The sequence below is a fragment of the Ambystoma mexicanum genome, chromosome 11, assembly GCF_040938575.1.
Source record: "Ambystoma mexicanum isolate Mex_15411 chromosome 11, UKY_AmexF1_1, whole genome shotgun sequence".
In the NCBI taxonomy this organism is placed as follows: Eukaryota; Metazoa; Chordata; class Amphibia; order Caudata; family Ambystomatidae; genus Ambystoma; species Ambystoma mexicanum.
In genome coordinates, this window is record NC_090934.1 from 82,068,469 (window position 1) to 82,080,413 (window position 11,945).

At 49.5% G+C, this 11,945-nt stretch overlaps 1 protein-coding gene across 1 annotated transcript in view; it reads right to left on the minus strand.

Moving 5' to 3' along the window:
- LOC138503083 (platelet-activating factor receptor-like) overlaps nt 1-11,377 on the minus strand; it is a 100,926-nt gene extending 89,549 nt beyond the window's left edge. Inside the window, exon 1 of the mRNA XM_069622575.1 lies at nt 11,189-11,377. The gene's annotated coding sequence lies outside the window, so the exon portion shown is untranslated. The remainder of the gene's footprint in view (nt 1-11,188) is intronic.
- Nucleotides 11,378-11,945: the final 568 nt, after the last annotated feature.

The window sequence follows — 11,945 nt, forward strand, 5'->3', positions numbered from 1 at the left end:
TGTTCTGGAGTTGTGGTCGCATAAATTAGTAGTTCTTCAGAGGCACCAGGAATCTGAGGTAGTTGAGATTGCAATCAGTAGTTCAAAGAAGATCCTGTTTATTTAGGCTTTCCTCTATTTGCTAAAATACGGCAGCAGGACCATGTGCAAGCATACTTAAAGTTAAAGGCCTTAGCCCAGTTATTGCTGGCAATGAATTATGTTTTCAATACCAATGTTTAATCATGTACTGATGTCATGGCCTACTACGGACGAATCCTAAAGAAGAGCTGTGTTCTGAATGTGAACTGAAAATGACTATCAAGATAAGACTGGCCAATGAAAATGGAAGAATCGGGGAGAGATTGAATTTCTTTGAAGAGTTTTTGTCCAATCAAATTTGGGGGGGTTTGTAATAGAGTATCTGGGAGTGTTTTAATTGTTGCAAAAAAGAATACAAGATACCAACTGATATTGTATTGTTGAGACTTGGGTTAGTTTGGTCCTGCAACACCATCTAACCGCTCCCCAGTGCTTTGTCCAATAAACCTGCTTCATTTACAGTTGTGTACTCTCTTCTTAAGTGGTGAGCCTGTTTGTTAAGGTGATTAAAGAGTCAATCTCCACATAGCCTGGACATGTATGACCATTTCGATTTAATGCACAACCCCCACCCTGCTGTGCACCACCACACCCCCTCCCATGTCCCTGCTCCCTTCCACGTCCCCTCTCCCTTCAACTTCCTACTCCAACTCTCAAAATCAGGTCCTCAACCCACAATTACCTCCACGTTCTTCTTCCTCCTCCCAGTACTTACGTATGAGACACATTGCCTCATACACAAATACTGAGACGAGGAAGAGTAGGGCTATGAGTAAAGAAGATTACAGGTAACTAAGCCAGGCATTACCTCCATGTCCCTCTACCTTGTCCCAGTACTTGTGTATGAGGCACGTCCCAGTACTTGTGTATGAGGCAATGTGCTTCATACACAGGTACTGGGACGAGGAAGAGCAGGGCTATCAGTAATGAAGATTACCAATAAGTAATCCAGGCATTAAACACAAGCACACACCATTCACCATACAAACACACATGCACACCCAGCCACCCATACACTTAAATGTGCAAAACCCACATAGGAGCGCTAGGATCGACATTAGAGAATATTTCACGTCACTTGAGGTGGCAGAGCACACTCAGTCACACTCGCGAAAGAGCAAGACCAAGCTACTGCAATTGATCCCCAAACGACTCCCCCCACCCCACCCCCCGGAGTAGATGTAAGCATGCTGGATGGAGGAGACCTGGCCGATTCCTTATGAAGCCACTCACAGGGCAGCAAAGCAGCCTTCACGGAAACAAGGGAAATTGTATTTTTGGGCAATCTGTTGTTTATTGGCGGGGGGTGGGGGGGTAACCTGTGGATGTTTTAAATATAGCTAAAGCTAAAAGCGGACAAGGTGCCGGGCTCAGGAATTCCATTCAGCACAGACTGGAGGCGGACATGGGACTGCATATAGAAAGCCTGTTCTGCAAAGCCAGTCCAGTCAATGCACACCAAATCGAAGGGCAATACTTTCACTTGTCCACCCATTGCATGCACCCACTTAGATTGATCAATTCAAGGGCCATAAGAATTGCTGAACAGCTCGAAGAAGAGCACAGGGCACCGTCCATAGTTTACTTTTACTCGGAGTCTGTAAAACACAGGTACTATTTACAACCAGGCGACTTTCATAAAATGGGATATAACCGCAGCCAAGTGGCACCCCGGTTACCCGGACCCTCAGTGGAAAACAACTGGAGCTCGCCTGGTTGTTAGGAGGGACGCCCGCGGGTGAATGGCCCACGGGTGAATGGCGCTAGAACTGCCCATTTTAAACAGCATAGCCCTCAACAATTTATGTCGCAAAGGCGGGTGAAAAACACCAGATTATTTTTTTGGGCGGGGGGGGGGTGAGAGGCCCATTGAAATGAATGGACATGCAGGAGGATTGGCAGGTGAGTCCGCTGTTTACAAGGTGGGTGACACCAGCCAAAAGCGTGTGAGTTGAGAGCTATGGTGACACAGACAGGAAACGCGAGTGGCACTGACAACTAGGCCTTGCTGGCAGGGGGGCCCTGTTGTCACGTCAGGAACGAGCCATGTGGCCGTGCTGAGTCATGTGTTATGGGTCACGTGCATGAGTATGTGACCTAGGTTAATAAAGGTGCTGAGCTGGCGGATTGTGACGTCAGTAACGAGCCACGCGGCCCCACGTGCTGAGTCACGTGTTATGGGTCACGTGCATGAGCATGTGACCCAGGTTTATAAAGGTGGTGAGCGGGCGGAAGGAGCCTAATACTTGCGTAGAGCCGTGGACTGGTTATTGCAACCTGGGCTGCCTCTTGGACAATGGGCCCACCGTGCCCCCCTGCACGACAGGCCATCCTCAACAACGTGGGGTCGACGTCCCCCGACCCCTACATACCCTGCTGCGTATTCTTCCAAGGCCCTTATAACGTGACGAGAGTGCTCTCATGGAACACTCGAGGAGGGCACTCACATTACTTGGACTCTGAAGGCCTGTGGGGTCAGATCAGTAGACTTGGGGAGGGACTCACTAATCTGTGACGGAAGAAATCATTTAGAGTGTGGCAACTCAGGGGGCACTAAGCCGCCCAAAGGGAGGGATGCTTCTGAGTGACATGGCGGACCAGCCCCAAGACTGGCAGTCTTGCTGCATTACAGTGAGAGACTCCATACATGGGACAGAGGGTGGACGTCTCATCATGCTTTGCTAATGTTTTTTTATTTTTTTTATGAATTGGGAGTGAATGAATGGGAAGTTTTTGGGATAGTGAAGATGCGAAAAAATTTAAATAAGTGAATGTTTTATTTTAAAAAGCCTGCGATGTAGACTGGATTATAAAAAAAAGTTTAAATAGCGTTGAAAGTTTTATTTTTAAAAAGCCTGTGATTTAGTCTGTATTATAAATAAGCATACATTAAAAAATATGGGCTCATTTCGTGGAGTTTTTTTGCACCGTTCAAAGTGACTTGCCACTGCTGAGAAGTGACTTTGCACTGCCGACACAACCCTGATTCATGGAACTGCAAAGTGTATTTTTGCAGTGCAAAGTCAGTGTAAGTGGTCATTTTTGCAGTACATAATAACTTTGCACTGCAAAAATACACTTTGCACAGTTCCATGAATATGGGGTTGTGTCGGCAGTGCAAAGTCACTTTTCAGCAGTGCAAAGTCACTTTGGACCGGGCAAAATTTCCAGAAATCGGGCCCTATATATTTTAGATAGCATGAGTAAATGTACGAGTGACTGTGTAAGCAAGGAAGTGCGTAAAAGAGTGAACAACCAACAATTGTGTGAGCTATAGCATAAGCGAGTGAATGAATGAGTTCATGAGCAAGTGAGTTAATAATCGAGTCAGAAAGTGAGCAGATGCACATGTGAGCAATCGAGTGATTGAGTAAGCAAGCAAGAGGGTGTGAAAGGACTTCACCCATTGGTATTATCCACAGATCCATGGGCTGCTACTCTGCATTAAGCCCCCCGAGCAAGTGGATCCACAGACGACCCCGAATGCACAAGAAACATTTCCGGTATGTATAGCCCCGCACTGTAAACTGAATGATCTCTAGACAAGTCCTGGTGAGCAGGGCCGTTTCTAGAAGTGGGAGAAGTGGGCAGCTGCCTTGGGCGCAAGTGTGAAAGGGCACTGCAAAGGCAGCTGTAAATCAGTCTCCAGATTGTGTATTTACCTGAAACCCTAATCGGACAGGAGCAGAAGACAAGGCGAGGCTGACCTGTCTGTTTAAATCTCCCACAAGACTCCCCACACTCTTCGGGCAGCATAGACTCGTGCCTCTAGGTTATATGTGGTTTTACCGACAGAAATTCAGAGTGGTGCATTTCATCATGATCAAAATACCGGAATACAACTAATGTTTTTATTTTTTTTATTTGGGGAGTCCCCCACTCATGCCCATCAATGTGCAATCCTTATAACACCACCCCAACCCCATCCCGACCCATTTTATCCCCTTACTCCACTAACCTATATATATTTATTTAAATATTTTCGGTGTTTTTCTGTATTATTGTTCGCAATGAAATGTACCACTCTGAAATGTTTTCGGTAAATTGACTGGGTACCATGCTTTTACCATGTCAAACATGTCTACTATGTGAAACATCGGCACCTCTGTCAGTCTAAATGTACCTTGACTTAATTGTAGCTTTGCAGTCCTTGGCTATAGACCATTAGCCCCCCAGGGAGAGGCTTGCCAGAGCTGAGGGGAGTGGAGGGGTGGGAGGTGAAGGGGAGAGGGTGGGCAGGCGCTAAAACGCCAAATGGGACCGATATGGGAACAATATCAAATCAGACTAAAGAGAAACCAAAGTGAAAGGGTGAGACAGGTTTGAAGGGCAGAGGGAGGTTAACGGGAGATGGGGTGATAGACAGGACGAGGTTAGAGAAGAGAAGGAAAGGCACAGATCATGAAAACTGGGAAATAAAGTGCAAGAGAATGAAATAAAAGTAAAGGGATAAAGGAAAAAGGAGAAGCAACGGGTGGAAACAAAGACAAAAATGAGGGCGAAACAAGCGTCACATAAGAAAGTCGAAGGAGATGGGAGTACGAGCAAAGGAAAGCAGGATAGAGGGTAAGAGTAAAGGAGAGCAGAAGGACGGGGGCAAAGAGCAAAGGAAAGCAGAAGGAGAGGGCAATGAGCAAAGGAAAGCAGAAGGCGAGGAGGCAAGAGAAAGCAGAAGGAGAGACAGCAAAGAGCAATGGAAAGCAGGAGGAGAGGGGGCAAATAGCAAAGTATAGGAGAGGGGACCAAGAGCAAAGGAAAGCAGAAGGAGAGCTGAGCAAAGGAAAGCAGAATAAGAGGGGGCAAAGAGCACAGGAAATGAGAAGGAGATGGGAGTACGAGCAAAGGAAAGCAGGATAGAGGGTAAGAGTAAAGGAGAGCAGAAGGAGGGGGGCAAAGAGCAAAGGAAAGCAGAAGGAGAGGGCAATGAGCAAAGGAAAGCAGAAGGCGAGGAGGCAAGAGAAAGCAGAAGGAGAGGCAGCAAAGAGCAATGGAAAGCAGGAGGAGAGGGGGCAAATAGCAAAGTAAAGGAGAGGGGACCAAGAGCAAAGGAAAGCAGAAGGAGAGCTGAGCAAAGGAAAGCAGAATAAGAGGGGGCAAAGAGCACAGGAAATGAGAAGGAGATGGAAGTACGAGCAAAGGAAAGCAGGATAGAGGGTAAGAGTAAAGGAAATCAGAAGGAGAGGGGCAAAGTGCAAAGGAAAGCAGAAGGAGAGGAAGTAAACGAAAGCAGAAGAAGAGGGATCAAAGAAAGAAGGAGCGGAGGCGAAAGAAAGCAGAAGCAGAGGGGCAAAGAGCAAAAGACAGCAGAAGTACGGGGCAAGGAAAAAAGGAAAGCAGAAAGTGAGGGGGAAAATAGAGAGTGAATGCTGCAGAATGTAGGAAAGTGCTTCTAAGAAGGTGCTGTAGAGGGGGTCCAGGAAACAGTGGGCAGTGGGCGGTGTAAGAGAGAAAAAATGCAGCAGAAAATAAGGAAGTGCCGCATAAGGAGACCAGGAAAGAGCGGCAGTAGGTAGTGAAAGGCGGAGAGAACGCTGCATAATGTAAAAAGTGCTTCTAAGAAAGTGCTATAGAAAGACACCAGGAAAGAGTGAGTAGTAGAGGGTGAAAGGGGGAGAGAAAGTGCTCCTAGAAAGGTGCTGTAGAAGGATTCCAGTGAAGGGTGGATAAAGAAAGACGGAGAAAACGCTGCAGAAAGTAAGAAAGTGCTGAAGAAGGGGACCAGGGAAGAGAGGGCAGTGGGCAGAGAAAGAGGGGTGAAAAACTTCAGAAAGTAAGAAAGTGCTGTATAACGTAAGAAGGTGCTGTAGAAGGGGACCAGGTAAGAGAGGGCAGTGGGCAGAGAAAAAGGAGAAAACGACTTCAGAAAGTAAGAAAGTGCTGAAGAAGGGAACCAGGGAAGAGGGGGCAGTGGGCAGAGAAAGAGGGCGGAAAAGACTTCAGAACGTAAGAAAGTGCTGCAGAGGGGGACCAAGGAAGAGAGGGAGAGGGGGCAAAGAGCAAAAGACAGCAGAAGGACAGGGGGGAAGGAGTAAAGGGAAGTAGAAGGTGAGGGGGCAAAGATCAAAGAAAAGCAGAAGTAGAGGGAGCAAAGGAAAGCAGAAGAAGAGGGATCAAAGGAAGAAAGAGCAGGCAAAAGACAGCAGAAGAACGGGGGCAAGTAGTAAAGGGAAGCATGGGGTGAGGAGGCAAAAAGTAAATGAAAGCAGAAGGATAGGGGGCAAGGAGCAAAGGAAAGCAGAAGGAGAGGGTGTGCAGTAAAGGAGAAGGAGAGGGGGCTCATATCAAAGGAAAGCAGAAGGAGAGGGCAAAGAGCAAAGGAAAGGAGAACGAGAGAGGGCCAAGAGCAAAGGAAAGCAGAAGGAGCAAAGGAAAGCAGGAGAGGGGGGCAAAGAGCAAAGGAAAGCAGAAGGAGCGGGGTCAAAGGACGAAAGAGAGCAGGCAAAAGACAGCAGAAGGACGGGGGCAAGGAGTAAAGGGAAGCATGGGGTGAGGGGGAAAAGATTAAAGGAAAGCAGAAGGATAGGGGGCAAGGAGCAAAGGAAAGCAGAAGGAGAGTGTGTAAAGTAAAGGAGAAGGAGAGGGGACACATATCAAAGGAAAGCAGAAGGAGAGGGCAAAGAGCAAAGGAAGTGAGGACGAGAGAGGGCCAAGAGCAAAGGAAAGGAGAAGGAGCAAAGGAAAGCAGGAGAGGGGGGGCAAAGAGCAAAGGAAAGCAGAAGGAGAGGGCAGCAAAGAGCAAAGGAAAGCAGGAGAGGGAGCAAAGGAAAGCAGAAGGAGAGAGGGGTCAAAGAGAAAAGGAACACAGAAAGTGAGGGGCAAAGAGCAAAAGAAAGCAGAAGAATGGGGGGAAAGAGCAAAGGGATTGAGAGGGGGCAAAGGGAAGCAGAAGAAGGGCAAAAGAAAGCAAAAGGAAGGGACAAAGAGCTAATGAAAGCAGAAGGAGAGGGGGCAAAAGAGCAAAGGAAAGCAGAAGGAGAGGGGGCAAAGAGCAAAGGAAAGTAGAACAGAGGGGGGAACTAGCAAAATACAGCATGAAAGGAGGCAAAGGGAAGCAGAAGGTGGGGGGCAATGAGCAACAGAAAGCAGAAGGAGAGGGGGTAAAGAGCAAAGGAAAGCAGTAGGCGAGAGGGCAAAGAGCAGAAGAAAGCAGGAGGAGAGAGGGCAAAGAGTAAAGGAAAGCAGAAGTATAGGGGCAAGGAGCAAAGGAAAGCAGAAGGAGAGGGTGTAAAGTAAAGGAGAAGGAGAGGGGACTCATCAAAGGAAAGCAGAAGGTTGAGGGTAAAGAGCAAAGGAAAGCAGAACGAGAGGAGTCCAAAGAAAGCAGAAGGAGAGAGGGCAACGAGCAAAGGAAAGGAGAAGGAGAAGGAGCAAAGGAAAGCAGGAGAGGGTGGCAAAGAGCAAAGGAAAGCAGGAGAGGGGAGCAAAGAGAAAAGGAAAGCACAAGGCGAGGGGAGAAAAGGAAAACAGAAGGAGAGGGAGCAAAGGAAAGCAGAAGGAGAGAGGTCAAACAGAAAAGGAACGAATGCAGAAAGTGAGGGGTCAAAGAGCAAAGGAAAGCAGAAGGACAGGGTAAAAGAGCAAAGGGATTGAGAGGGGGCAAAGGGAAGCAGGAGGAGAAGGGCAAAGGAGAGCAGAAGGAGAGGGGCAAAGAGCAAAGGAAAGTAGAACAGAGGGGGCAAATAGCAAAATACAGCAGGACAGGGGGCAAAGAGCAAAGGGAAGCAGAAGGAGAGGGGGCAAAGAGCAAAAGAAAGCAGGAGGAGAGGGGGCGAAGAGTAAAGGAAAGCAGAAGTATAGGGGGCAAGGAGCAAAGGAAAGCAGAAGGAGAGGGGCAAAGAGCAAAGGGAAGCAGGAGGCGCAACGCCAAAGATCAAAAGAAAGCAGCAGGAGACGGGGCAAAGGGACTGAGAGGGGCAAAGGAAAGCAGAAGGAGAAGTGCAAAGGAAAGCAAAAGGAGAGGAGCAAAGATATAAGGAATGCAGAAGGAGAGACGGCAAAAGAGCAAAGGAAAGCAGAAGGAGGGGGCAAAGAGCAAAGGAAACTAGAAGGATAGGGGGTGAGAGCAAAGGAAAACAGAAGGCGAGGGGCAAAGAGCTAAGAAAAGGAGAAGGAGAGAGGGCAGAGGAAAGGAGAAGGAGGGGGCAAAGAGGAGAAGGGGCAAAAGAAAACAGAAGTAGAGGGGCAAAGTGCATAGGAAAGCATAAGGAGAGGGGAAAAGAGCAAAGAAAAGGAGAAGGAGAGGGGCAACGGAAAGCAAAAGTAGAGGGGGCAAAAGAGCAAAGGAAAGCAGAAGGATAGGGGGCCAAGAGCAAAGGAAGGCAAAAGGAGAGGGGGGAGAGAGCAAAGGAAAGCAGAAGGAGAGGGGGCACAGAGCAAAGAAAGCAGAAGGACGGGGGAAAGAGCAAAGCGACTTAGAGGGGGCAAAGGAAAGCAAAAGGAGAGGCGCAAAGAGCCAAGGAAAGCAGAAGGAGAGGGGGCAAAGAGCAAAGGAAAGTAGGAGAGGGGCAAAGAGCGAAGGAAAAGAGGTAAAGAGCAAAGTAAAGCAGAAAGACAGGGGGCAAAGGAAAGGAGGAGGAAGGGCAAAGAGCAAAGTAAAGAAGTGGATTGTGGGGGAGGGTTGGAATCTAATACAAGACCTGGAGAGAAGGTGGGAGCACACCTGCAGAATGTGAGAAAGTGCTGTAGAAGGGAATCACAAAAAAAGTGGGCAGTGGATAGAGAAAATGCTGCAGAATGTAGGAAAGTGCTTCTAAGAAGGTGCTGTAGAGGGGGTCCAGGAAACAGTGGGCAGTGGGCGGGGTAAGAGGGAAAAAAGGCAGCGGAAAATAAGAAAGTGCTGCAGAAGGAGACCAGGCAAGAGCGGCAGTAGGTAGTGAAAGGCGGAGAGAACGCTGCATAATGTAAAAAGTGCTTCTAAGAAAGTGCTATAGAAAGACACCAGGAAAGAGTGAGTAGTAGAGGGTGAAAGGGGAGAGAAAGTGCTCCTAGGAAGGTGCTGTAGAAGGATTCCAGTCTAGAGTGGATAAAGAAAGAGGGAGAAAACGCTGCAGAAAGTAAGAAAGTGCTGTAGAAGGGGGCCAGGGAAGAGGGGTCAGTGGGCAGAGAAAGAGGGGTGAAAACGACTTCAGAACGTAAGAAAGTGCTGTAGAAGGGGAACAGGGAAGAGATGGCAGTGGGCAGCGAAAAAGGGTGGAAAAAACTTCAGAACGTATGAAAGTGCTGTATGAGGGAACCAGGGAAGGGAGGGCAGTGGGCAGAGAAAGGGGAGGGAATGACTTCAGAACGTAAGAAAGTGCTGTATGAGGGAACCAGGGAAGGGAGGGCAGTGGGCAGAGAAAGGGGAGGGAATGACTTCAGAACGTAGGAAAGTGCTGTAGAAGGGACCAGGGAAGAAAGGGCAGTGGGCAGAGAAAGAGAGGGGGGGGGGTTAGAACGTAAGAAAGTGCTGTAGAAGGGGAACAGGGAAGAGAGGGCAGTGGGCAGCGAAAAAGGGTGGAAAAAAACTTCAGAACGTATGAAAGTGCTGTATGAGGGAACCAGGGAAGGGAGGGCAGTGGGCAGAGAAAGGGGAGGGAATGACTTCAGAACGTAAGAAAGTGCTGTATGAGGGAACCAGGGAAGGGAGGGCAGTGGGCAGAGAAAGGGGAGGGAATGACTTCAGAACGTAGGAAAGTGCTGTAGAAGGGACCAGGGAAGAAAGGGCAGTGGGCAGAGAAAGAGAGGGGGGGGGTTAGAACGTAAGAAAGTGCTGTAGAAGGGGAACAGGGAAGAGAGGGCAGTGGGCAGCGAAAAAGGGTGGAAAAAAACTTCAGAACGTATGAAAGTGCTGTAGAAGGGGAACAGGGAAGAGGGGGCAGTGGGCAGAGAAAGAGGGGGGAAAGACTTCAGAACGTAAGAAAGTGCTGTATGAGGGAACCAGGGAAGGGAGGGCAGTGGGCAGGGAAAGGGGAGGGAATGACTTCAGAACGTAGGAAAGTGCTGTAGAAGGGACCAGGGAAGAAAGGGCAGTGGGCAGAGAAAGAGAGGGGGGGTTAGAACGTAAGAAAGTGCTGTAGAAGGGGACCAGGGAAGAGAAGGCAGTGGGCAGAGAAAGAGGGGGAAAAGACTTCAAAACGTAAGAACGTGCTGTAGAAGGGCAACAGGGAAGAGGGGGCAGTGGGCAGAGAAAGAGGGGGGAAAGACTTCAGAACGTAAGAAAGTGCTGTATGAGGGAACCAGGGAAGGGAGGGCAGTGGGCAGAGAAAGGGGAGGGAATGACTTCAGAACGTAGGAAAGTGCTGTAGAAGGGACCAGGGAAGAAAGGGCAGTGGGCAGAGAAAGAGAGGGGGGGGGGGGTTAGAACGTAAGAAAGTGCTGTAGAAGGGGACCAGGGAAGAGAAGGCAGTGGGCAGCGAAAAAGGGTGGAAAAAACTTCAGAACGTAAGAAAGTGCTGTAGAAGGGCAACAGGGAAGAGGGGGCAGTGGGCAGAGAAAGAGGGGGGAAAGACTTCAGAACGTAAGAACGTGCTGTAGGAGGGAACCTGGGAATGGAGGGCAGTGGGCAGAGAAAGAGGGGAAAAGACTCACTTCAAAGCGTAAGAAAATGCTGTAGAAGGGGAACAAGGAAGAGAGGGCAGAGAAAGAGGGGGAAAACTTCCGAACATAAGAAAGTGCCGTGGAAGGGGATGAGGAGAGAGCGGGGAGTAGGCAGAGGAAGAAGAAGAAGGGGGCAGAAAGGAGTGGGTAGTAGATTCAGAAGACAGGAGCGCGAGAGAGAGGAGGGAAGTAAATGTGTACAGCCAGACTGGTACAGAGTGCCCCAGAAAGATACCAAAGGAGAGGTGTGCAGGGGGTGATGGCTGCCAGCCAGAGAGAAAAGGGAAGAAATGTCCAGGGAGAGCGGTGAAATGCCCCCTACAGACTGGCAGTGCCCGTGCCGAGGGGCATAGTTGGCCTGCACGCGTTGGCGCGCATTTTCGTTATTTGCCCTGGGCAGTGGTCACCCTGTGTCCTATGCAGACGAGGGCGGGGCAGAGCAGCACGATGGCTACAGCGGGTCTCGGCTGAAGGCCGGCGCATGGACGCCCACATCATGAGAGTGCCAGGAAGAGGGTCCGGCGAGGCTTACCTGCTGCCCCAGCTCGCTCCCACTCAGCGCCTCGCCTCCGTCCGCTGTGTGGGCCCTCTCCACATGCCACCCTCTTCAGGTGCCAGCGTGCCGCCGCTACCCGTGGGAGGACAACTCCCGTGTCGCTCTCAGCAGCCTGGGCCCTTCCGTGCAGAGGAGCAGGCCACACAGCTGCTGGTATCATGGGGTTTCCTGTGTTACTTGCACGTGTGCACGCGGGTGGGTGGCCGTGCGAAGTGGGAGGGGAGGAAGGGCCTCATCTCAACTGACAATACAATGCCCAGCCAGGGCGGGGTGTGCTCTGGGCACCCCCTCACTCCACTGTGGGGACTGCCTCTTGCAAGAGGTCTCCTGCAGTGTGGGACCCGTGAAGTACAAACAATTGTGTGCATAATATACAACCTACGGTGCCCCCCAACTGTTCATTCTAAGGACATTCCAAATCAGAACGCAGTTCAGTGCTCCCCCCACCCCCCCCCCCCCCTATAAAGGACAAGACTCCAGACCCAGTGTTTCCTTGTGTGGTGGCGGAGTTCCCCCAGAATACCACTCGGCGATTATAACATAAATCAACAGTTGGGCTGCCCCCCCTATGGATATATAAGGCTGTTCCGCATTATTGATGACAAGTAGTATATGGGACACATGGAATAATAATATACAACAAAGATTACTGGTGTAACCTTATACGTCTCTCACCACAATCTTAATATAAACGGCCACTTTGTGAAATCGATGCGGGCTGTAATTATGTATT